The following is a 25488-nucleotide window of genomic DNA, read 5'->3' as shown; positions in this document are numbered from 1 at the left end:
TAGTGATCTCACCTTTTTTGCGTGAAACGGAGTTTCCCACTCCGGGTAAATTTTTATTTTTCATTTTAAAAAAGCTTAAAACAAAAAGCAATTTGAACAAGCTTCAAAGAGCGGCAGCCGTTCTCAAAGCAACCCTTTGCGCGTTATCGCGAGCGTGGAGGAGCGCGCGCCGCGTTTTGATAGATTCCTCGGAGGACGCACACTGCGGGCTGGAATTTCATCTCACACGAGACTGAATAAAGAAGACGTTTCGACGCAAGTGCCTGCCGTGGGTGAAAAAGTGCAGAAGAGAGAGAGAGAGAGGACGTGGCAAATGAGAATTTGAGACGATGCAAAAAGGTGGCGGAAATGAGTCCCGCAATTAGAGTGCTGCAGATACACAAAAGATGTATCACCCTCGCGCAGGGGTTGCCGCCACCGCTTTTTTATGGGCGCGGGAAATAAAGGCGAAATGAAAGGACTGCGGAGTTCGCCGCCGACACCGCAAAAGTGAGAGAACGCCCTTTTATCCTCTAGCAAGTTTTGTCGAGAAATTTCGCAGCTTCTTCTCTTTATAAATCATGGCTGCATCAAATTGATTTCTTTCGCAGCTCGCGCCGCAACACCTCGAGCACATCCCTTTCTTTTGCTCTTTCCTGCGTTCGGCTCGGCTAACCTCAATGGATTTTTAATGACTTTAGCACCGTGAGCAACAAGGCCTATAAATTATTCATGAATCATCGTCATCGAAATGGGAAACCGTTGGACAGAAGTAGGGTAGGGCTTCTTTTTACCCCAATATCTAGGGAAATTACCCCCAGGCCAGCGTAACTTGAGACCTAGAAAGGTCGTGAAGTCGTATTAAAAGTTAATTTTGAACGAATTTTTAGTTTGGTCTGAGGAGATTTTTCAGTTGGAAGGAAAAAATCTAAAAATCGGCAGGAAAAATTAAAACAAACAAGCAAAAGCAATTTAAAAACCCCTTGCACAATATATAATTATTATTATACTGAATTGCATAATATATATTTGTTTTAACTTTCAATAAACTACAAAAACAAACAGGGGACAATTAATTTGCATATCCACTCTTGTCACTTCTCTAGCGCGTCACAGCAATGATTTATGTAATATTTTTTAATTCAAATTTGAATTTCAGGTCTCCTAAAAATTAGAATTTCTGTTATAAACCAAAATAAATAAGTATAAAATCTTATAAACGAATAATCATTTTATTGTTGAAAAATTCGTTTAAATTTATAATTATAAATAAAATTAAAATTAAATATGAATCAAATAATTTATAAATAAAATTTTATTTCTAACAAAATTGATAGAAAGAAACCCTTAGTTGAAAATTTAAAGCTGCAATTAGAGAGCAAATTTCCCTTTCAAATTTTCCAAATTTTGGGAAAAATTTTCATATGATATGGACGGCATTGTACTTTACTCTTGTGCTAGAAACGAATATTTACAACTCCCCTGAGCTACTTATGGACGAAGAAGTGGCAGAGAACGCAGTTGTTATAACGAGAGGAACAATCATAAATTGGCGATGCCGCACTGAATGCGTGGCCGATTGCTGCGAACAACAATGGGACGAATCTGCCATAGTCACCGCCGCGGGTACATGCGATATGCTTTCAGCCGCCGCTGGGAAAACACACTTACAACACACACACACAAAAAACGGTCAGATATGGAGGCATTGTCGAAGAAAGAGCAGGTCTAGAGTGCCCGCCGCTGGGAATGTGTGTGCCGAGTAACGCTACCGCTGGCGGCAGCACATAAATGCTGAGTGAAATTCGATGATGGCAGAATGCTGAAAAATGGGATGCTTCATGATCCCTGCCCCTGTCGAGGATGGAAAATTCTATTTTCATACGACTGATCAAATTCGCCGTTCTGGGGCATCAAATTGATTTTCCGCCCCTGGAATTCTCTGGGAATATCTATTGAATATTTTATTTATTATAATTTTTTCAACTTATCCATATATCTTGTGATTTTTAATGTACTTATTTGTATCATGATTTCTATATTAAATATAGAAATAAAATAAATTTTATTTTATTCATCCTACTGTATTTACCCTATTCAGATTAATTGAAAATAGCACAAATAACTACGAAATAAATAAATTGAAAATCAAGCTGCATTTGCCAAATATGACTTAGCAATTAAATAACATTTTTTTTTAAATCTCGTCAGTGAATTTAAAACCTTCAATGAAAATTATTTTATTTTAAACCGAACAAAAGTTTTTTCCATATAAATTGTTGTTTTATTTTTTCTGCTTTTGATGATGAAAGGAATAAAAAACCAAACAATATTTGCATTCTATAAGTTTTTATAGCTGGTCGAGAAAATTCAATTTGAGGAGCACTATAATTACTATATCAAAGTATCTAATATTCAAACATTTTGCTAAAATATAGTACCATTCCGCACCATTCCTTACACACTTCTAGGAAAAGTTTAGATATAAATTTTTCAATTACGTGCAGAACCATGTCCTGGTTCATTAAAGTTTACGTCCACGAATAATTAAATACAGCCTGCTTTTATTTGCAGTTGTTAAAATTCATCAAAAAGAGACTCTGCGCACCAAAATTAATGTTAGCGCGGGTGTGTTTTATGCAAAAAAGTAAATAAATAAAAATATGCTAATTATAGCCGGCAACTGCACGAGCCATTTTTGTTTCTACGGAGCTGGCGGAAGAATTCTAACAAAGCAGAATTTTATATGTTGGTGCTTAGCTTTAGACTGTGTCGCATTCCTTGCTTTGTTTTTGCAAACACTTCTGTGTCCTAACAGTTGTTGTTTGAAATAAATTTCTGGACCTGATGGTGCACACGGAGGGGAAGGGCGCAAGCATTGCACATACATCTAGCTGGCATTCCAGCCTCAAGTTTTTCTTGTAATATATTTTCCAGCTCAAAAACGAGCTCCCTCAGAGCGTGCCTCATTGAATCAATATCCAAGTGCACAGCAACTGGGTTCAGGCAGTGGTACATTAATTTCGCGGTTTGTCTATTTATCTTCCTCGGGTCGTATTGCACATTTCATATTTGCGCAAGATCCCTTTCTGCTTCTGGCATGGAAAAATTCAATTTAGACTTTGATGCCGATTCAGTCTAAAAGCGCAAGTCAAGAGCATTTTCAAGGAAAAATAACGGCGCCGGCAAATTATATTTATAAGAAACAAAAGAGCCTATAACAATATAATAAGGGTAGTAAAATATTAATTTAGTAATTTTAATATGTTAAGCATTGTATGATATTCTATTTAATTAATATTTATATTTTATTTGAAGAAGCAGTTAGACCAAGTAGAATATTTCATAATGATTTTTTAAGTAATTGGAAACTATAGTGAAACCGCTGAGATCATCTTTGATCTTATTAATAATACATTAATTATCGAAATTGTGTATACTCTTAAATAAAAATATATTTTTTTATTCGCTTAGTATTTTTTTGAACTAACTCTCAATAGTTTGTTTCTATGGACTGGAGTAGAAAAAATAAATAAAAAATTAAAAAAATTGCATGAACATTTTTGCTGAATAAACAAACAAAAAATTTATGTAATCCTTGTTTTTGTAAGGAAAATAAAATAATTTTTACTGTCCCATTTATGTAATTAATTTTTTTCTTCTATAAAAAACCCCTTTCTCATGGACAGAGATCTTGCTGGACAACCGTTTTTCTTTAAAAGCTTTCCTTTCCACTAGATTGAGACGACCACTTTGCGCTGATAGGCGCAATTATCTTCGATGGCTTTCTCGGCAGCAAACCCTATTAATTAGGAAGTTACCAATTCTCTGGCAAGTTGTGTCGGCAAACTCGCTTACCTTTTCGTTTCGTCGGCTTTCCCGATGGGAAATTCCACTACGCAGACAAAAGGGAGAACGACGCTGAGAGCAAATCCCTTGATAAACCGATTTCCTGACTCGCTCAGTCGGAATTGCCGTCGCATCAGCGTGTTGTAATTTATGCTAAAGAGGTCGGATTGTAAACAACAGGATTCGCGTCCAATGTAATCAAGTTTTAAACGAAGAAACAAATGCAAACTAGAGGGTGAGCCGGAGCTGAAGAAATGAGATCGTGTACATAACTAGGGCTTAATCTGGCTGACGCTGATGAGTAAATAATTCAGCCTCGCAACGAGGCCAGAATTAGATTAAACGCACAAAAGTCGAGATTCAGCCCGAGCTGCACTCACTAATGACGCTGCGATGTTTTTTTTTAACGAAACAATTAGTGTGCTTTTGGCTCTCGGCGCCCCCATTTGCGTACCCCACCGAAATCACCCTTGATAAATTTTGATCACGTGTGCGTGCAAATCTCTAATTACTTTTTGGAAGCCGTTTCTTTTCTCGGCAAGGAAAAAGCGCGAGTGAAATTTACTCCCGTGAAAGCGGAGCAGCCATTAAAAGTTTTCGCCACCGCTGCCAGGCACTTTGGGGCAAAAACTTTTGATTTCACCATCAAAGGCTCATTGCCAACACTAATAAATACACACGCTCACACCGTAATTAATATTTCATTATTGGGGTTTGCAGACAAGTGAATGCGATACTAATTAACCCGAATCTATCCGCGCTGAAAAAATGTGCTAATTAACTTTTTACAGATCAAATGTGAAACCAAATAGCGTAAAATCGTGGAAATCTATCAAGGCCAAAGGTTCATTGCATGCCTGAGGTTAATTCCTTTTTAACCCAGCCAGTTTTGTAACGTTCCAATTGGAAAGCCGCTGCTCTTTTTGTGTCGATCATTCTGTGTACCGCCGTGATTAACCAACTGTGTGGCCTGTATGTTGTTGCCAAAAAGCGTTTTATGGACAAATTAACATGGAAACTTTTGTGGGCGTAAAATTAATTTTTTTAAATATTCAATTTTATGCGCAGATCGAAAAATTTTGAATGAATTTCATTTAAATGTTATGTTCTTTGCTCTTAAATTATTTTTGTTTTACGTTTTTTGATTTAAAATAAAAAATTTTAATTGGTGCATATAAAACTAAAATTTACCATTATCTAATATATTAGAAACGAAAAATATTTATAAAAAAGTGCAACTTTTCTACGGCAACTCGCCCAGACAGTATCAGGAACACAAACAGGATTCATAAACTTCATCATGTGGTCCTCAACATTATGCACGTGGATGATGCCAAGTGGCGTGTGATATAATTTGCTCTCGCTGCAGACGTAATCATTTAGCGCAATCTGGTCGAGTGAGAGAGAGGACGGCGGGTCCTGATCGTGTGATCCCATCAATCAACGCTTGATCACCCCTGCTTTTTATTATCGCACCAAAACACGTCCGCGTGTCGCACGACGGCCGGCGGGCTAAAATGAATGTGCAGCCATAGCGGTTATTTATTTTGGTTTGCTCGCACGTTTCTTGTTTTTGCTGACTCGCGCGAAACGTGCGCGAAATGCAGATGTGGAGTGCGACACCGTCATTGCAAAGCGGCGCTAATGAATTGTGTGCTAAAGCAAGTAAAGCATTCAAAAGGAGCCCAGAATAGTAGTAAAAAATGAAAGTTAGCATTGTTTCATTTACAAAGAAGAATGCTCCATTTTATATTAAATCTTCAAATATTATGGTGGCTTTCCAGCTTAATACGTTGTAATTATTTTTGAAAAAATAATTAATTTTTAAAAAAACATAATTTTGTTTTGTATTTTAAAACTGTTTAACTTTGAATAAAAAACATTTAATCTTTCTATAAAAATTAAACCACAATATAACAGGTCATCATTCTTCTGCAGACCAGCATTATCATAAATCAACAAGAGCTTGACTTATAAATAAACATGTTGATCATACGTGGGAAAAGCGGCCGCTTGTGCGTAATGAGTAAATATATTGCGTACGGATATAAACACACAGCCCTGCATGATATTAATAAAGTGTTGTGTGCACGTCTCGGCTGTGTCTGTCCTTGATAAATTTAGCCGCCCGATTTTATGACGTTAGACGAAGAGATCATAAAGCGGGGTTTATTGTGATTATTGTGAATGCGGTGGAGCCTCAAGGGACCAGCGCGAGTTCCATTATTATTGCATGCCCACAACGAGTGAGTCGAACAAATTTCGCTGTGGCAGCAAATAATAATGTGTGCGCACTTCATGTGTGGTGGTGCCGAGCTAGGAGGCGCTCGTTGTTAAGCCGCCGAGAAATTGTCATTACCGAAATGCGGAATGCAAATTTGTCTTCATTCAGGGCGGAAGACGTACGAGGATTGATTACTCGGCAGCTTAAGTAACACGCACGTTATAGATTGATACATGTGTACATATGTGCGCTCCCTCTCCCTTAATGGGAATTTCGATGGGCGCGTTCGTGATTTGGAGTCCTTACCCGTATTGCTATTGACTCAGTGACATGTGAAGCAAAGTGATTGTCGATTTGTCAACGTTGAGTCTAGAAATTGGAAAGCAAGGCGATGTTTGAATAAAGAGGTTTCTAGAAATTAACAGTGCTGTTTAAGTGATGCTTTTTTCAATTAGCTCCATAGATAACAATAATTGGTTCCAAATCAAATCACATGAAGTAAATCTCTCTTTTTTGTAAACAATCAAACTTATAATATTTAATTTCAGGATGATTTATTCGGGCAGAGAATGCCCGGTGATAAATTAATAAAATAAACATTAAATTCAAATATAAAATTGGCATTGTTGTACACTCACAATCAGAGAGCTTCAGAGCTAGACGTTTTTTTCATGCAAAGATATATATTTGACAGAATTCTATTTGAGCGCAAGCATGAGAAGTGACAGGCGACAAATTCCACTGCCAGGTCTCGGCGGAAATAGAAAATGAAACACACACGCACCCGATGCAAATATTGATACGCATACCCCTGCGAATGTCAACACGCGAGAAATGAAATAGATGTGGGCATTGCTCTCTTTTTGCCCAAATTTCGAGGCAGAGGGAAAATATATAATGTGTGCCGACGGCCGTTTCATTATTTGAACATGTCACCCAGCCATCATAATGATATTCCTTGTCGCAACGTTTTCATCGCCACGCATACGCTGCGAGTATATTCGCAAACAGTAATAATAACGAACTCATTCAGAAACTGTTGCCTGTTCCTGGCTGTTCGTTTCTGTCACCGCTATTTTGAGAAATTTCTTTGGGCTTGTTCCTTCATTATTTTCACTTTGCGGCTCAATTTTGACATATATTATGTTTATGGTAAACTGCGGTAAACATATTTCGTGGCAGCTGTGGGCGGTTGGTTAGAAATTACGTTGCCGCACGAGGATAAATTAGTGCTTTTAATAATATGATGCACCTGGTTTGAGAATTAACAATTAAACAGCAAAATTTGAACAGCATCAAGATAATTCTATAATGTTGCATTCTTCTTTGCAAAATTATAGAATAGTTTGAAAGTATTAACTAAATATTTTTTTCTGCGGTGTCTTTCACTTGAATTAGAGGAATTGTTTTACCTGTGCTGTTTTGAAAGAAAAATGCAACAGTAGGCAAATTACTTTTAATGCTTTATATAAATAAATTTGGCGGTCAAAAGTTGAGATGTAAAGCAGACCTTAACAACTAAATCAGCTGGATATGATTCAATTTTCTAAACTTGTAGAGAGAAGATGGCAAACTATTTCAATCAATAGAGATTTTTACGGTTGGAAATAAGATATTTAGTTCTTCGTCATTTCCAGGATAGATTGAATTATGTGCCACTTAAATTTGAAAAAAAAAATTATAACCAAAAGCAGGCACGGCCAATATTGCAGCAAGTTGCGCATAATGCAAGTTTTCCCAGAATTGAATTATGATCTGCAATACGCACTTCCAAACGAGTTACCATGAACGTCGAATTGCCGATGCATTATTAATTTATCACCACAAGCGCACGATTAACCGTGGGGCATTTTGCATGCATGTGTGAGTACCTTTTATGTTATGTGCCTCGCGCGGTTTGGACAAGTTTAAGCGGGCGATGAGCGTTAGTTGTGTCAAAGGGTACGGCGTACAATTGTGCCCGAGTAATAACAGACGAGTATGCAAATAATGCACGTGTACTTCTAAGAGCATGTTCTGTATTATTAACTAATGGTCTTGCATGCTATGGTCGTGTTGACAAACGTTATGCTTCGAAAATGAGTAAAATGTTCATATGCCAATTTTATTCATTTAATGAAAATTATTTTTAAATTTAAACAAACAAAAAAAAAACAATGACCAGAAAATCAATGTTATGTATATTTTTTGCAAACTTAATTTACTCTTAATTATTTTAAGGATATTCCCGGAAAAAATATATCCGATGTTCTCCCTGCCTTTATCGTAATCAGCGAGTGCGAAGGCATGAAATGAAGCGATAAAAAGAGGTTCATGCCAGCCTTTTAAAGAGCCAAATTAAAATTATTGGGGTTTTTCTTAAATTGCTATCTACGGGCAAAAATATTCTTAAAATATATTCAATCACATGTCATTCTTTTGAATTGAAAAATTATTTATTATTATAAATCTAGAAATTTTTAAAACAAATTTTCAAGAAAATCATCACTGCTAATCTTTGTAGCTTAATAGTTTAAATACCATTTCATGGCTTTCTCTCTTGAGTGCAATATCTATGAGTAGATGTAAAAACAAATATTAAGCCCATGCTGCCTGTTGACGAGCATGTGTTTGTTTATGGACGCGAGTGCCAAAAGCAGGTCCCGTGTGTTGTATTTGAAATTCAGATGTAGGTGTGTTTGTTCACTGTTCAAAAAGCAGCATCACGGCTCATCGGAAATCTGGTTCTGTCATTGGCCATGCTGCCCGTGTTGCTGCTTCATTTATGATTCAATCGACTGCTCAGCCACGCACGCACGCACTTCCAATTTCATTTATATAAATTTTGATGTTGATTTTAATCCAGGATCAGCGCATAAATTCAAATGACAAAATGAGGTATATGCTATACATTTTGAGCACTGGTTTGTAAATTTTTAATTTTTTAGTTCATTAATTTTAGATTGAACTTCTTTGATTTTAAAAACAGTGCGACACCATTATTCTCATCCCTGGCTATGTTACAATGAAAATTAATATTTTATGACAATTAAACAATTGAAAAAAAAACAGATCATCTAGTTTTGATCATGTTCTATGATTCCATTTCACATAAAATAGAAAGGATAGAAAAACAATATCGCAAAGTAAGATATAAAAACACATTAAAGAAACGATAAAAATAAAGATCTTAATTTTAGTTTTTTTTTGTTAAAATTCGTATTAAACATTATTTATATTTATTATTTCTAATCTTTCTAATAATATCTTAATTCTTTTATTCAATACAATATAAAGAATCGTCACAACTGGAAGTTACAAAAAATTCTTTTAATACTCAGCGGTTAGGAGCCCATTGTTTTAAACAACGAAAATTTTCTTCCTTTGTTTTTTTCAGTCTGTTTTTCTTTTTCAAAGTATTAGAATATGATATGCTATTTTAATTTTGCGAGTTTAACTTATTTACTATAGTTACCAGAATTTTCATTTACTTTGCGCTCCTGAATCAATGTGGGTGTTTCGGGAGAACTCCAATTTTTGTCGACTAGCCGCGAGCGATTGATGGCGGTAGAGCGTCATTACTGCGCAAAACTGGTAGGGTATATTTTCCTTCATTTAATCGCATTTCCAGGAAGACGCGCTTTCTTTAAAAGATTTTCGCCTAAAAGGGAGCGAAAGCAAGCGCGAATGGTGGAACGAGAGAAGGAGAAGAAAGGGCGCCGGGTCTCGTCCTGATTGATAGCAACTCAAGAGAAATCAATTCGACAAAGAGACGGAGGATGGATTTAGACTCTGGCTACAATAAATGGCTCCTCGGCGAAGAGGGAAAAGCGCCTCTTTTTTTACTTGCCCGAGCCCCCACGTGACTGCTGGAATGGAAAAATATGCATTGCCCTTTCCATCCAACATTTTCGCACTAAATATAAATTTGGCATCAGCGATCCGCAGAGTAAATATTAAAAATGGTCGGACGACACCGTTTATGGCCAGATTGTGCTTGCCGTTGCGCGTCGACTGCAACGGCTCTTTTCAAATAACTGTCAATATGTTCGGTGAAAAAAGCGAGAGACAAAATTTTTGGAGAAAGAATTCAATTCTGTCGAAATCAAACGACACGTTTGCCAGAAAAAGCTGACGGCTTCTCCTACAATATTTACTTTGAGCGTTACAATACGAAAAAAGATGTATTTTTCATGGCATGTGATGTTTCTCAAACTCCGTACGTTTAAAAAGAAACCTCTTTTCACGGTTAAATAAAATTATACTTTCTGCTAAAAATTAGCAAATAAGAAAAAATATTGCTCACCAAGGGAAGCCGCTGGTTCAACAAAGTGCAAGCGCTCCAATCAACCTGAAACAAAAGTTTTAATAATTAAGAAAGTATAAATGCAAGTGAAAAAAACTACACACACGCTAAACTTTTCACTATATTACACCGTGGTGACACTTCAACGATTTTTTCGTCAAAATGCACCAGAGTAGTTTGGGGCTCAGGACAAACTTTTTGTTTTACTCTCTCTTCTGGGAGAGTAACTTGAAACGGTCTTTTGAAGGAAAAGGATCAGCAAAAAGGGACGCGAAGGAAGATTTTTCCTACTTTCCGCTCGCCGTGAAAAGTTTGCGCGGCGATTGTGGCAGATTCTGTCGGAAAGTGTGCGGCGAGTGTGCAGTCGTTGCGATAATACCGCCGGGGAGAGAGGCAATTTATTCGCCTTCTTTTCTCTTTCTGCTCTTTGCATACAGGGCCGCATCTGCGCCTGCTACTTGTTACGTTTTGCGAGGGTGAAGGGGATTCTCCGCCGCCGTGCAACACAAATGCCAGTCGGCCTGTCAAGTGGCGAAAATTGCTCGGCGCGCCGTTTCAACATTTAAAATAGGCTCCAATTATTCAGGAGATGAGACTCGAGAAATCCCCGCTTTTCTCTTACCCGCTTGTGTTGCACTTCTTGTCGCATTCAATTCGTCGTCAGTTGCGAAAGAGGCAGGTGGAATTGGCCCCAATTACCGCTCATGGCATCTCGCACTCGACTCGCATGAGAGCAATTTTTGCAGCAATTTGCATTTACGTCAAAGGCGTGTGTACGTAATTACATTCGGTAGATGACGACGACACTTACCATATTTCAAAAGAAGCAGTTCTTGAGCTGTAAAGCATTCGCAGAAAATGAAGAATAATGGGGAATGCTTTACAATTTAAGTCTAGGTAAAAGATAGTAGATGCGCAGAAAGACGCTACCTTGAGTAACTATGCGTAAAAAGCATGATGAAGAAATAAATTGAAGAATAATAATAAAAAAAAATAGTACAAGGTATGCTTTAGAAATGTTACTACCCGTATTTGATAAAATTATAGTGAGCAATTTAAATTCCACTACCCTTGAGAGTTCTGGAAAGGCTGCTGTTTATAACACAGAAGATGTTTTTCTATTATAGACACGTATATAAAAGCTAGAGAGCCATCTTTGTAGATTTTCCGTTCTTCTGTACATCTTTTATGTAGTTTTTTTTTGCTGCATTTAATGGCTCTAGAATTTACATTCGATATTAAATAAATATGATGGTACAAATTTTATTCTTGTTGAAACATTCCAAGGTCTCAATAATTTTGGGCAAGTAAAAAGTATAAATTTTTTTCTGCATAATATTGGGATGACATATTTTAAAATTTAATTGACAAGTGGAAGGGACACAAACACTTTTTGCATAATATAAGAGCGACAATTAAAGCACGGTTTTCAATCTTGCGCACTTAGGACGAGACCCATTTACAATGCAAATGGGAATATGCGGCTGAGGTTGACCTGCTAAATTGTTTGCACGCCGGCCGAGCACCGTCACAATGTGTCCCTGGCTAACAAACTCGACGACAAGAACCTGGCGCGAAAATTGATTATCGCGCCGCTCACAACAACACCCGCCGAGAGAGCAGCGTATATGAAATTACAGCACCTCGCGCGTACGTACATACATACGTCACTTTGGCGTGCACATTCTAATTAATATTTTATGCAAATCCCGCTGCGAAACAATGACGTGTAATTATTGCTGGGCTGCCGGCGAGGTGCATCACGTGATAAAGAGATAGTCTGCAGCCAATGGAAAATTGCCTGCTCTAGGTTTGCAAAAGGGGAGACGAGATTAAAGGATTAGAAAATTTGTAACGTGAGGGCAGAAATTGACTAAATTGAAATTTAAAATAAAAATTTAAGTATGTTTTCTTTTATGTAATTTCTTTCTCAAGTAACCAATATAATTTATGATTTTGAATAAATGGATTATGGATGGTATATTTGGGCAGAGAATGCCCGGTGATACATATCTAAACATGGTTTGGAATTTAAATTACGTAAAAATTTTTATAGTGAACCTGTATAACAACATTTAAAATATTCGTATCTGCTTATGAACTTTTCAACCAAAATAATCTTAATTTTTTCTGACAATCAAATTTTTCAGAGTTAAGAAAAAAATTGAAGTTTTTATACACGTGACTTAAAAATCATACCTCCTTTACACAGATAGAATTTACTTGCCATTAATCACACATATGAACCTGATAATAAAGTTTGTAAGTTAATCACTAATCTGGAAAGTTTTCTGTAGAGACCGGCGAATGCTCTCTTTTAATGTAATTCTAGTTGCGGGCAGAAAAGTTCAACTTAACCTTTACCAGCAGTCCAGCATCAAATCAGCACAACAACCACTAAATAGTTTCTCAACTCATTTATTTTACAATGTAATGCCAGTTTCCCAGCATTATATAAGTGTATTGTAAATTTTTGGCTAGAGCAACCTGGGAATTAATTTCAATAAATTTTGGTTTGGACTAACTTGTGGTCAAATTTAATTTTTTCTTGTAAAGCTCCATAACCAGAGAAGAAAATTCAGTAGAAATTTCCTCTCCCATAAACACGGAAAAGTGGAAGCAAAATCTAAAAACTTGAGCCTGTATTATACACGTATATGTTTTTTTTAATATATTTGGGAATTTTAATATTCCAATTAACGTCAAAAGCCTTGGAGAGCAAAACGTCAAGAACAAAAATGTTCAAATATTGAGTTTTGGCTCTCTCGGGTCTCATGTTTTGACAGGAATGGCGTTCGTCGTCGCGAAAAGCGATTGATTGACAGTTTTATCAATATTTATCAAGTAATGGATGCGTAATTAACGGTTGCCAGGCGGATGATTCGTCGGAAGTAAGCGTGCGGAGGCGTTGAAACAAGCATGCCTGATGCTGATGTCTGCAGACTGAAAGACGTTTTCTTTCGATCATCGGTCACATTATCGACATTCACCTTAAATAGAGCTGAAGATAAAGTTCATTTTGGTATCATAAAATCAAAAGTTGGTAAAAATTAATCAATAAAAAATATATAAGATCTGTTCAATCAGACTTCATAGGTCACCAAACGCATTAATGCAGGGATCATCAATATATGACATGGGGATTGATTAAATTTATTAATTTTTAAATATAATTAATGACATTTTGTTTCGGAAATAAGTTAAACCTCCTGGTTTAAATGTTATTTGTTCAACTATTGAAATAAAATATGAATTATAACTTATTTTAAAAATAAGAACAACATTATTTAAATATTAAATAATCCTCAAAAATATAAATTAAAAATTTCTTAATGCAATATTTATAATAACTATTAACAACAATTGTTTGTTGTTTTTAATGCCTAATATAAAAACATATGCAAAAAGAGGATTTTTTTATCCAGAAAACCCCATTAATGTTATTTTATTTTCTTCATCCAACAATCAAATATTTCATAACAATATAAATATAATTTCTGATTTTCATCAGATTTTTCAAAAAATTCTCATTGTTCGTTTGGCCCATTGTTGTCTCACATTTGAAGTTATGAATCCGTTGGTGATTAGATGTCATTTTCATCTTCAGATTCAGAAGACTCTCAACTAGGCGGCTGGGATTCGAATTTTGAGGAAAATTCTCAGCCAGAACTACGAAGTTCAACTTCTGACGACAACACCCACACCGACGACGAAGGAAGACAGCAAGTTCGTTTCGCCAAAGTCTTCTCTAAAGAATTTGAAGCCCTCGACCCATCAGTCGCGGTCAACCACACTCCAGAGATAACTGTGAAAGAGATCCACTCAGTAACGACATCCACCACCAGTCTGATTTCTGCAGACTTCGGGCACGAAAACCAGCCCCCAGGAATTTTTGAGACGGCGCCCGAATTCCTTATCGAAGCTTCCGTCGGGATTCTGGTGCAGTCCATACCTGATCTGATTGAGTCTTCAGCTTGCAAGGCCACGCCGGTGGAGGACCCAGATTTTGAGCAGGAAAATTTCGCCGAGAATCTGGGACCGCCTTGGGAAACCGAAATGCGAGACAACGGACTGCAGTTCGACGACTCTGATGTCGACGTTGAGCCGACTCGTGCAGAGGTATTCTATATAAAAGCAGAGATAAGATTTTAGCTTTCACGCTTCATTTACCTCGGGAGCGCTTGTCACTTTCGATTTTCGGAGGTGGTGCATCATTTACCACGCCATTATGCGGCACTTAAATGCGGACTTGGCAAGCCAAGCGTGAAAATTCCAAAATCTTGGCTACATTTTATTGATTTTAAAACGATTTTACCATGTTAAAAATTCCAAAATCTATAAATTCTTATGGAAAATCGTTTAAAAATTTAGAGATATATTTTATTAAATATTTTAGAATTTAAAAAAAATTGTTCATTGGTAATTTACTTGTTTTATAAATGATTATAATGCTCAGTTTTATTTAAGATTCTTTATTTGTGTATTATTTAAATCAAATTCTCTCAAGAATGGAAGCCATCTATGCGATTATTGGGAATTTTAATCCTCATTGTTGCCCAGGCCTCATTTGAGTGTGCCAATGAGGCCAGTAAGGTGTCCATAAAATTCATAGAAAAATTTTAAAGAAAAAAAATCAACAAATTTTTACACCTTAAATAAGCGCATTTAAAAGCTAAGTTTTGCCATTTAAAATTTTTTTTAAGCCCAAAAACATTTAATTTTAGAAATAAAAATCTCACACTTCATGAAGGTACGCGACACAATCTAATTTAAAAAAAAATTAATAATAAATAAATAAATAACTTTTGTTTCTTTTTTTCTGGAATATCTGTACAGATAGTTTTTCTTGAAAATTATTGTTGTTTAAAAAATAATTATTTGCATTTTTTTTTTAACAAATATAAAACCACTTACCAAGAATTTTATAATGTGGCATTTCAAAATAATTAATTTCCAACTATGGAAAATTATGCTCATCGTTATCTTATTTTGCGGATGAAAAATGAGCACCCTGCTATAATTTAAAACCATTTTTGGCATGCGTTAGTTTGTCTTAAAAGTGTCACCACCTTATGAAAAATGCTCCTTTTCCAGACCTTCGATCCACGCTGGCTGCGCAACCTGCTCACCATCGGCATTCGCATCGTGTTGTTTGCGGCCGTGGTCCTGTTTGTGAGCCATCTGCTGAGGACAGTGGTTCACATCATCTATCACCTCATCTTCCCCACTGTGGCCGTCGTCGTCGGAGCGGTGATCCTCTTCAACAGTGCGGCCGCCGTCAATGCACTTGACCTGTTTAATCTGCTTTAATTTTTCGCAGACGGCATTTTGGACAACCAAGGCTACGCGGATAGCGTCGAAAACTTGAAGAGGATGGCCAGAAACACTTGGGACGGCTTCTGTGAATTTGGCAAAGGCGTTCGAAGAGTGATTTTCGGTTGAGAGATGGTCACTGATTACAATTAGAGTTCTTTTTCCCCAAACAATCGGCAGCCGCCTCTTTTTATTTCACGTCTCGAATGAGGTGTGACGAGTTGCAAGAACTGCTCAAAGGGACGCGACGAGTCGTCCCTTCGGTCACGTATCGTTCGTCGTAGAAATAAAGACAAAATGCCGTGGATGCTCCACGTAGCAGGAAACCTTTTTCAGAGGCATTCTGGCACTGTGCTAGGTGATGAGATGACGCCAATCACAATCGATTTTCCCCTGCACGCGGCAACTACTGTTTTTTTCCATCGCACACTGCGCGCTATAAATTTTCCTCTTATTTCGGGAGAACATAAAATGATTCCCTGACAGATAGTAAACCTCTCTCTTTCTCTGTTCTGGGGCACATGGTCCCCGAGGAAACAGATAGAAAAAAATAAACGATCAGCAGGTTTTGATTTTATTTTCATGGCGAACAAGCAACTTTGGGTGTTTGGATCGTTTTTCAATTACGCACCGGATTCTGATGTCGAGCCGGATATGAAGCGTCGTGTCTGTAAGACGAGCACTTTTTATTTGACGGTGAATAAAAAACTTATAAGTTAAGTTCTAGATTATATGTTCAGTCTTCAATAATGGTGCTGCGGATATAAAAGTTTAGAAACGTTTCTCATTTAATAGCGACTTATCTGGTGGTTTGACCTAAGTTTTGCTCGTCAAATAAATTATTAGTGGCGAATACAGAGGCTGTGACTGAATTGTGTGATATGTTTGTAGTAAGAACAAGTAACTACGAAATAAAGCTGAAAATTTCAATACAAATCTGTATGTATATAAAATTTAAACAAAATCTTTTTCAATTGAATAAATTGTTTTAATTTACCGTTGTTATTAAATATAATTGTCTTTAAATTTTAAAAGTTCGAGCATCATAGAAATAGAAGGGCTTTTGAAATAATTTTTTAAGTTATTCGTATAATAATATTAGTCTTATTATACATAATTTTGTTGCTTGAGATCCTGTTGTAAATACTTATAAATTAAGAAATGTATTTGAAATACTTAAATGCTATTTATATTATCAATGAAACTTATGTGATGTAATAAGCTAATAATGTTGAAAATTTCATAGAAATCTAGAATATTGTGAGGCTAGTACAATTATTATCATTAAAACTTGTTTTTTTTTTTCATTGTCTTGGTTCCTCCAATGATAATTCTGAATACAAATCTCATTTTGTAGAATGAATTAACCCAGCGAATGAATAAAGTTGAAGCTTTTAACTTTTGATTTCTTGAGAACTAGTTCCCTTAATATAAATGCAGAGCACTTTGAGTGTGTTTTTCACTTCGTCGCCTGACGCTGAGCCTATTCGGGGAAATTTAATCTTTGAAAGCGAATTCTTATCGGCCAAACGAGATCAGCATGTTTAGGAGGAAATTAAGTTTGGGCGGAGCAGAAGAGTTAAAAGCCACTTTCAGTGCTTGGTGCTTTCTCTATCGCACACGACTGCTGCCTGCCTGCTCGTCGAATGATATACATAGAATAGCGTATACGTGTGAGCTGTGCTGCACACGCAGTTGAACTTTGTGCCGAGTAAGTGAAGTTGATCTAATTAGAAACAAACTTACGACGCCAGCAGTCTGGAGGAGGAAATATAAAAGGGCGCACCAAACCGGTGAAACCGCGCGCTATTTACCGACAATAAAACTAGAGCAGCAAAGCTTCTCCCTCACTCGTGGCACACACGGGAGTGTTTATTTATCTGTGAGGGCAGAGGTAGGTATAAAAATATGCTTACGTTGTTTACCTGCGCCGGCATGCCTGGCGGATTTTGCCGGAGAGCGAATCAATACACACACGCAAATAAATGCACAAACACACACAAAACGCGGGTCTCTCTCGCCTTTCATGAATAAACAAAAATCCGAGCCAACAAAAGCTTCGCACAATAAAGAGCCGCCACACTCGGGCGGTACATATATATGTGGAAAGTAAAAAGAAACTGCGAACAAAGGAGTGTGTCTATTCATTTCGGAAACTTTTCTCAGCGACAAAATCGTGCGCCCGTAATGCACACAATATTATTATTATATCCGTCACGAGCTTGCTGGAGGCGTCCAGGGTCACGACAAGGGTGGTTTTGGTGCCTGCCTAGCGCTCGCTCTCTCTGCTGTTTTCCTCTCTCTCTCTGTGTCACGTCAAGGGAGCAGAGCAAAAGCCACAGCGTTTTACTGTTCCAATTCCAGAAAGCTCCAAAAATCAACTTCATTCCAGTCAGATTCACTGAGCCGACAGAAAGCGTATTATTGGTTTCCTCCCTGAATTTTTCAATCATTTTCCTTAAACTGTACAGCCCACACAGAAAACAATTGACGCGAAAAATTACAAATCTGCAACCTTCTGAACTAATTTCTAGCTCCTTGAAAAATCTTTCATTATTCTTCCTAGTTCCATTAAAAAAAATCAAACAATAATTACACAGATTAAAACTTGTGGTCAGTTAGAAACACTAAAAAATAAATGTCTCTTTTAATAATTGTTTTCTTATTGTGGCTTAATTGTTATTTAATGATTCTGCTAAAAATTGAATGAATGTTTTAAGTAATGTCAAAAAATACATTCATAAAACATTTGGGAGCGGTCATAAGTGGCCTTTGAAATCTAAAATTTCGCTTCAGTGGATCTGTTATTTTTGCCACACAAGTTGGGAGGTGCGTTCATACGTATAGGCTGCCGAAAGTGCTTGGTCATCTAGATGGTAAAACGTCTGGGTCGGTCAGCCAGCCGGCTGCTCCTATAACAATAGAGGGGATCGGTTTTTGCAACGCCATGGCGTTTGATAAGCCGTGAGCAGGATATGAAAGTGACCCATAGTTATCTCACATTTTCATCTAAAGCCGAGTGTCACACCAACTCTTATAAGCCCCAATAATAAAGATATCGAAACAGTACAATAACAGCAAAAATAATAGAAGGTTTGATTAAAAATTGATTTTTTTTCCTGTATCCACTATCCGTATTTTGCTGCCTCATTTTTGTTTGTAAACATTTTCCAACCCAGATAATATGTCTTTCCATTTGAGAAACGAACGCAGCTTTGCTTGATAAGCTAGATTGGCAGCTCCTGGTGATCTACTTTTCATCTACGGAGAAGGCGCACGTGTCTTCAATTCCTATGACCCCTCATTGCCATCTCGCACCATTTAACCAACTAACACCCTGAGAGAGCGTCCTTCTGCACAAAACCCGACTTCATCCCGTTCACGATAGACTTGCGATTTCTATTTTTATGGCCGACTTGCCGTTGCAATTGCATACAACAAAACGCTCTTTGTACTAGTCTGCAATGTTTGCTGCAGCTGTTGAGAGCAAACAGTCGGTCACCATAGAACTCGGAATTTATTGCAGCACGCTTTGATTAACAATCGACGTGTATGTATAATTTTCATCTTTTATTTATTTCTGTCAACTGGAGCCTTTTCATTAGTGCCAACATGATGATATTCCTTTTTCTCATTATGGTTGCTTGATGGCCGTTAAGGAAAATGTGGAACATCTCATTACATTATGTAAAAAAATTTAGCAAAATGATGTTTATTTAATATACCTCTTGATTTTGTTTCGACCAAACGTTAAGGAATTTGCGCTACTTTCAATAATTCTCCAAATCTTTCATAATTCATAAATATCCGAGCACAAAATAAATCAAAAAATTGATTATTTTTATGTATGTAATTATCATAGTAAATAAATATGCATAGAAAAATAGCCTAGCTAAATGTTGATGGAATAACGTTTAAAATAGAAAGTCATGGGAAAAGTATGTTTCTGCATGCGAAGACCGAGAGTAAATTAATTGATTAATAATAATTGACGATATTTATGAGGGAGCAAGAGGTTTTGAATTTTATGGATATTTTTGTAGTATAATATTTATTAATTAATTAAAATGGTGTCATTAAAAAGTTTTTATCTTCCTTGTTTTGCTTATAGTTTGCCACAAAGAGCCAGTGCGCAAAAGAGCCTCAATTTTTAATGCACTTCAAAGCAAGGGGTGCTCATGCATTATTAACTAAGCAACAACCCCGGTGCTCTCTAAGTTAAGCGCAAAGTTTCGTTTAATTTCAAAGTGCACGTAGGCCTGCAAGGAAGGATATAAAAATTTTAAATTTGATTACAAATTTCCCCCGCCCCGAGTTGCAAGCTTGGCTTTCGGGTAAAATTAAATTTGCCAAAAGTATAACATCGCGCTGCGCATATACATGGCAACTTTTCAATAAACAATCGCAACTTGGTTCGCCTCGTTTTTCCTGCAAAATTCATTTTAATACATCAGCGACGCAGAGAGAGCACGTCTAACCACATCAAAAGCGTTGATATCTGCCAGCGGCTGTGCGCATGGAAAGGAAAAAGTTTGCTTACAATGAAAGCAGCAGCGATGAATTCATTCGATAGTTGGCTTGTTTTTCGTTTGTTTTTTTTCAGACCAGCGCATTCCGGTCTTTTTGTTTCGGATTTCGCCTGTGCCGCATTACACAACAACGCATGATTTATAAATAAATAAATATTTGACGCGTCAAAAATGTACCCACAAAACATTTCACTGCCGCACCATTTACTTTTTTATATACCATGGCATTAATTCGTGGTTGGACGATATTTTATTGGCGCGTGTTCAATTGCGAGTGTATCATTTTTAATTGCCGCTGCAGCGAAAAGCACCCAAGTGGCAACTTTGCCTGATAGCAACAAGGCCCGGTAGCGATCGTTTTGCCAAATGTTGCGGAATTTCCGATTGCAAAAATAAGCGAAACAAATACGAGCACCAAGCGTGAAAAGGAGATACTATTATATACTTTGTTGTACTCGTTTGGAACGAATATTTTTGCAAAGAATTATATCAAGCAGAGTCATTCAAACTTCAAATACACAATGTTTTACTTGTCGGGCTTTTCAAATAATAGTGATTGCTTTTGAAACTCACCGCGGCGGTATTGAAAAAGAGAGACGGAAAAAAGCGATCGTTCTTTGACTCACCGTTAAAGGTCAAAGTTTATGATTGCTTTTGTGTACTGTAAAGTTTGAAGTGTCACTAGCACACAGCAAGGACTTTGCATGAGCTCGAATTGTTCAAGAAATATTCGGCTGAAAAATTATAGTAAAACTGTTTTGAAAAATAAATAGGAAATTAATTAAAATTGTTTGGAATTTGATACTTTGATGGAAAAATTTCCTCGTGAAACTTTTGTAGTCTTTTGTATGTCAATATTCAATCAGCGATGTTGAAAGAAAATAAAATGAATTGTCAGAAAATTTACTGAAATATCAGAAAATGGAATTGAGAGAAATATAATTACTGGAACATTAAAATTGTTATTGATATATTTACAAGCAAATAATGTTTATTTCATGATAAAAAATAATTTGCTTTTTTAAATGGTTTTGTTGCTTTTCAATTCGCGTAAAAAAAGTTAGACATTTATACTTATTTCTTGATATTGCATTTACAAACAAAAATTTGATTTATTTTTCCAGACACAATTGACCTTCACTTTATGTTGGCAATATTTATATGTTGGCATTTTTTCATTATATCTAAGTTAACTGTGAAATACACAATTTTAATTTTTATCTTGTTAATTTGAACGAACAAAAAGAAAAGAAAAGGAGAGAGTTTGGAGACTAAGTTTTGTCCCTTTTATCTGTTTGCTTTTATTTTGGGCGACGAAGTAACGGGAAGAAGAGCGACCTTTCTTTTTCCGCCTCTTTGGCCGAGGACTAATCTTTTAAAAGCTGCGATGCGAGTGACTTTGAGATATATGGTTGCGAAGAGGGTGGCGTCCCTGGGTTCGTCCAGTCAGGACAAGCAGGCCGGCTGATGCATTGTCACTATTCGATTTGGTGGCGACGCAAAGAGCTCTTTCATGTGCATGAGTCCGGTGGTCGTCGGTTCGGAAGGCATTACTTTGCATTCAGCTGCCGCGCCTTTGCGCCAGCCAGAGACTGCTCGCATTGTTTATTAGCAGGGGCTCTGTTGTACAAAGTTCTTTGTCGATCCGCTCACCATGCAAATGTCAGCAGCGGCACTGGGCAAAAAGGGTCGAGTTATTTATCGCCGTGCAAATTAGCCTCGGGACTAATCAAAATCAGGCTGTTGCAGCTCGTGGTGGCTTTTATTGCCCCTGCTGGAGCGTGCTGTCTCTCTCCGCTGCTTTGAGTAATTTATCGCCGAACTAGCGTGTGCTGTCATCGTTCCCCTACTCGGGCTTACAACGTCGAGTTTCCAAATTAATGGCGTTTTCGACCATAAAATTATTTTTGCTCATCTACAAGGAGCACAACCTCGCGGGGCACATTAATTACTCGCTGGTCTTGTTTACTGTGATTGGATTTTTTTTTTATAAAATTTCGCGAAGAGGGAGATACAATTTTCCACAAGCCTATGAACAGGGATAGATGAGAATAATATTTCATACATATTTAATGCAAAATATTTTTAAAGTTATTTTTTGTACTTGACAGGGAGCACTGAAGGAAAATGAACTCATTTTTTTCACGATCATTCTAAGCAAACGATAACTGCATTTTATTTAAGAGTCTTTTTATTATATGATTGGGAGTGATTTAATTGGAATAACAAAAGTCTAGATTGAAAATAGATATAATAGATTAGGCCTGGATTAGACCTCTTAAAATTGTTCTACCTTTGTGATATACCTGATGTATAACCAAAGGCTCAAAATAAGTGATTGGTTATCTAGTTTTATTATAAATAATTATAATATATTATATATTTGTATCATTTTTATATTCAAATATTTTTCTCAATCAAATCAGTGGCATAAAAAAATAAAGAAATTTTAGAACTAATTGAAGTATCTAACGTTCTGATTAAAAAAAAAAATGTTTTTATAAATAATTTTATGCAAAAAACAAAAATTTCCCCTTGTCTTGTTGCCTTTCTTAAAATTCATTACATACCCATTATTCTTAGAAATTTTAAATATAATAGTTTAGAAACTATTGTTATGCAATGAAACAAAAATCTTCTACTCTACGAACATGAAAGAGATAATTTTCTTCTATAAAGTTCTTCCTTAGTATAATTACATGATGTGAAGTTCTCCAGTGCAGAAGTACATTAAAAATAACTTTTTTATCGTTTCCTTTGAAACAACTGGAGAAGGGGAAACACAACTTTACACTTCTGCCATAGTTTGCATAGTTGTTAACATTATTACTTATTGCAGAGCTCAGAAGGGTCATCTTAGAAATAGGAAAGCACTGTGACTCCAATTCTAAACAGTTTCTATGTTTCTTAAAGAAGTTGTGGTGTATAAAGAGATGTTGAAACTTGTGGATTTCCTCAAATGAAAACAAAGCCCACTTCAAGCATTTTTTTTATGAGCTGCTGTGTTTGCATGTTTTACGAATGTATTTATGGCACCTGTATAGTATTTTAAGCCCATAAAAAAGATAGACAAAGAGCGAACAATTGAATTGAATTTTTTTATTGTGAAATAATCAGCAGAATAAAAATAAGAATGAAAAAACAAATTATAAATATTAAAGAACAAATTAGTAAAATGGTTATAAAACTTTTTGTTATCTTATCTCTAAAATATTTAAGGAAATAAATCAGTCATCTCGTCTGACCTTATCAAAGTTATATTTGCCCTCTGAATAATAATATATATAAATTTATGTTCTAAAATTTCTTTAATGATTGAAGTTAAGTAGATATAATTTTATGTTTCTAGCTATTGGCAATTTTAATTTAATCAGATGAATATATTTTTTATTTGGATGATTTATCAAATGTCTTAGTTCTTATTGCAATTTGAGTAATAGCTTTCTCGCACAGTGCACTCAAGCTAGATTTACAAGTCACGACTTTTTACGATTGCGAGTGTGCGCGCCACTTTTTGCCATCCTCGGCGAATTCGTCAGCAGCTTGATGTAGAGCGTTTGAATGCAACTTGTCGGACATAAAACGAACACACACACGCGAGAGTGAGTTGAAAGGCAGCGATTTTTCAAAAGCGCGAGATTGAGCGAAAGGAAAGGGCGGCTGCGTGGTAGCCATTACGGGGAAGCAGGCAAGAGTTGAGTGCATCAGCAGCAGCCGAGCCATGATTATGGCAATAAAAAGCAGACGAGCCTCAAACAAATCAGCAGGAGCCCATGCACTCGAGAAAAATGTCAAGGAGAAAAAGAGAGAGAAGAATCCTCGCAAATTGCACTATAATGATGGTAATAGTAGAAGTTACACATTCATTAGCAGCGGCCGCTTTGACTGTTCTCTCGCCACCGTTGGTGCTGCAGGAGAAAAGCCCCGTTATTTTAATGATGCCCAACCGCGTGTCTGTTCGCTTTTAAATGGAATCCATTTTGTCGAGTTTAATTAAATTACAGAGCACCGGGACAAAATCGGCAAAATACTGCAGCCCGTCGGCTGAAAAAGTGACCGTAATTAAAATTCATTTCCCGAAAGAAAGTTTCTCTCATTTTTTCCGCCCGCCGCCACTGGCGAAAGAGAGTAAATCACAATTTAGCAAACGGTCCTTGAAAATTGCTGCCTCTCGGCAAGGCTGCCTCGAAATTAGTGCCGCTCGCGGCGCATAAAGACAATTTATGGCCGCATTACCGTTTATTAAAACGAGAGCAAATGGTTCCCACGGAATAATCCGCGACTTGGTAAACATAATCGCGGTTTTGAGAACCAAGTGTTTGTGGTGGTGGCGGCAGCCGCTTCCTGGGATGCATCAGAGCAACATAAAACTTTTCCCTCGTTCAAAATTCAATTCAATTTCATATTTGATACAAAACTGGATAAAACATAATACAATTTCTGCTGGTAAAATAAATAATAAAATTCCTATTTATGCTTCTAGGGCATTTAAAAACGATGATAAGCAAATGTTTTTATTTGACAGTGTTTGGCGGACTGTGAGGTTGGCTACGAAAAGTTTGGAAAATTCCTTAAACATTTTATTCCATTTCTTTTTAAAGTTTTCAATTATTTAAAATCTTACAATTTACGTCGTAAATTTGTTAAAACCTTCCAAATTGCATCTTGTATGGTGAAATTTCCTTTAATGTGATTTATTTAGAATTATAGCTAAAATGTTTGTTTCAAAAGCTTTGACTAGTTGATTAATAAATTTTAGTATATAAAATCATTTAAAAGGTCATTTTTAATGCATTCACTAATTGAAATCAGTTTCTTCATTAAGTCGGTATTATATCAAAATTCTTGACTACTTTTATTGCGTTTTTATTAACCCTATGAGAGTTATAATATATAAATGAAATTTTTATTTATAACCAAGAAGACTTTCAATCCGATTGCTCAATATAAATATTTAATTGTAGGAGTTTTTAAGCAAGAAAATCCAGACTGACGACTCTTGTTGGTCCAATCCCCTCCATTTACGCTGGAGAACAAGTTCTCTCGACTGCTGTAATTAATTAATGGCAGAATCATGCGCTTCTAATTAAGAAGACTTGGCCGACTGGCCCACCAGAGACCGTGCGTTCAGAAATTACGCAAGACAGCGAGCGATAAATCCAGCGAGTGTCGGTTGGGCTACATACACAATAATTGGCGCCAGTCAAGTCGAGAGGCAGAGGGATGTCAGCAAACTGCCAAGCACTGGAATAGTTCATAAAATAATTATTGCCAGAGAGAGTCGGAGGCTAAATTAAAGCTCAGGAGAG

At 36.5% G+C, this 25488-nt stretch overlaps 1 protein-coding gene across 5 annotated transcripts in view; it reads right to left on the bottom strand.

Annotated features, from left to right (window-relative positions):
- The window catches only part of LOC132197638 (5-hydroxytryptamine receptor-like), a 96673-nt gene that overhangs the window by 32959 nt on the left and 38226 nt on the right, over positions 1-25488 (bottom strand). For all 5 annotated transcript variants that reach the window (XM_059621042.1, XM_059621041.1, XM_059621039.1 and 2 more), the window contains exon 3: positions 10338-10382. The gene's annotated coding sequence lies outside the window, so the exon portion shown is untranslated. The remainder of the gene's footprint in view (positions 1-10337; positions 10383-25488) is intronic.

Source organism: Neocloeon triangulifer, unplaced genomic scaffold, assembly GCF_031216515.1.
Source record: "Neocloeon triangulifer isolate White Clay Creek 2 clone unplaced genomic scaffold, ASM3121651v1 ptg000012l, whole genome shotgun sequence".
NCBI classification, from domain to species: Eukaryota; Metazoa; Arthropoda; class Insecta; order Ephemeroptera; family Baetidae; genus Neocloeon; species Neocloeon triangulifer.
Note: the sequence above shows the minus strand (reverse complement) of the source record. Positions and strands in the feature narration are given on the sequence as shown.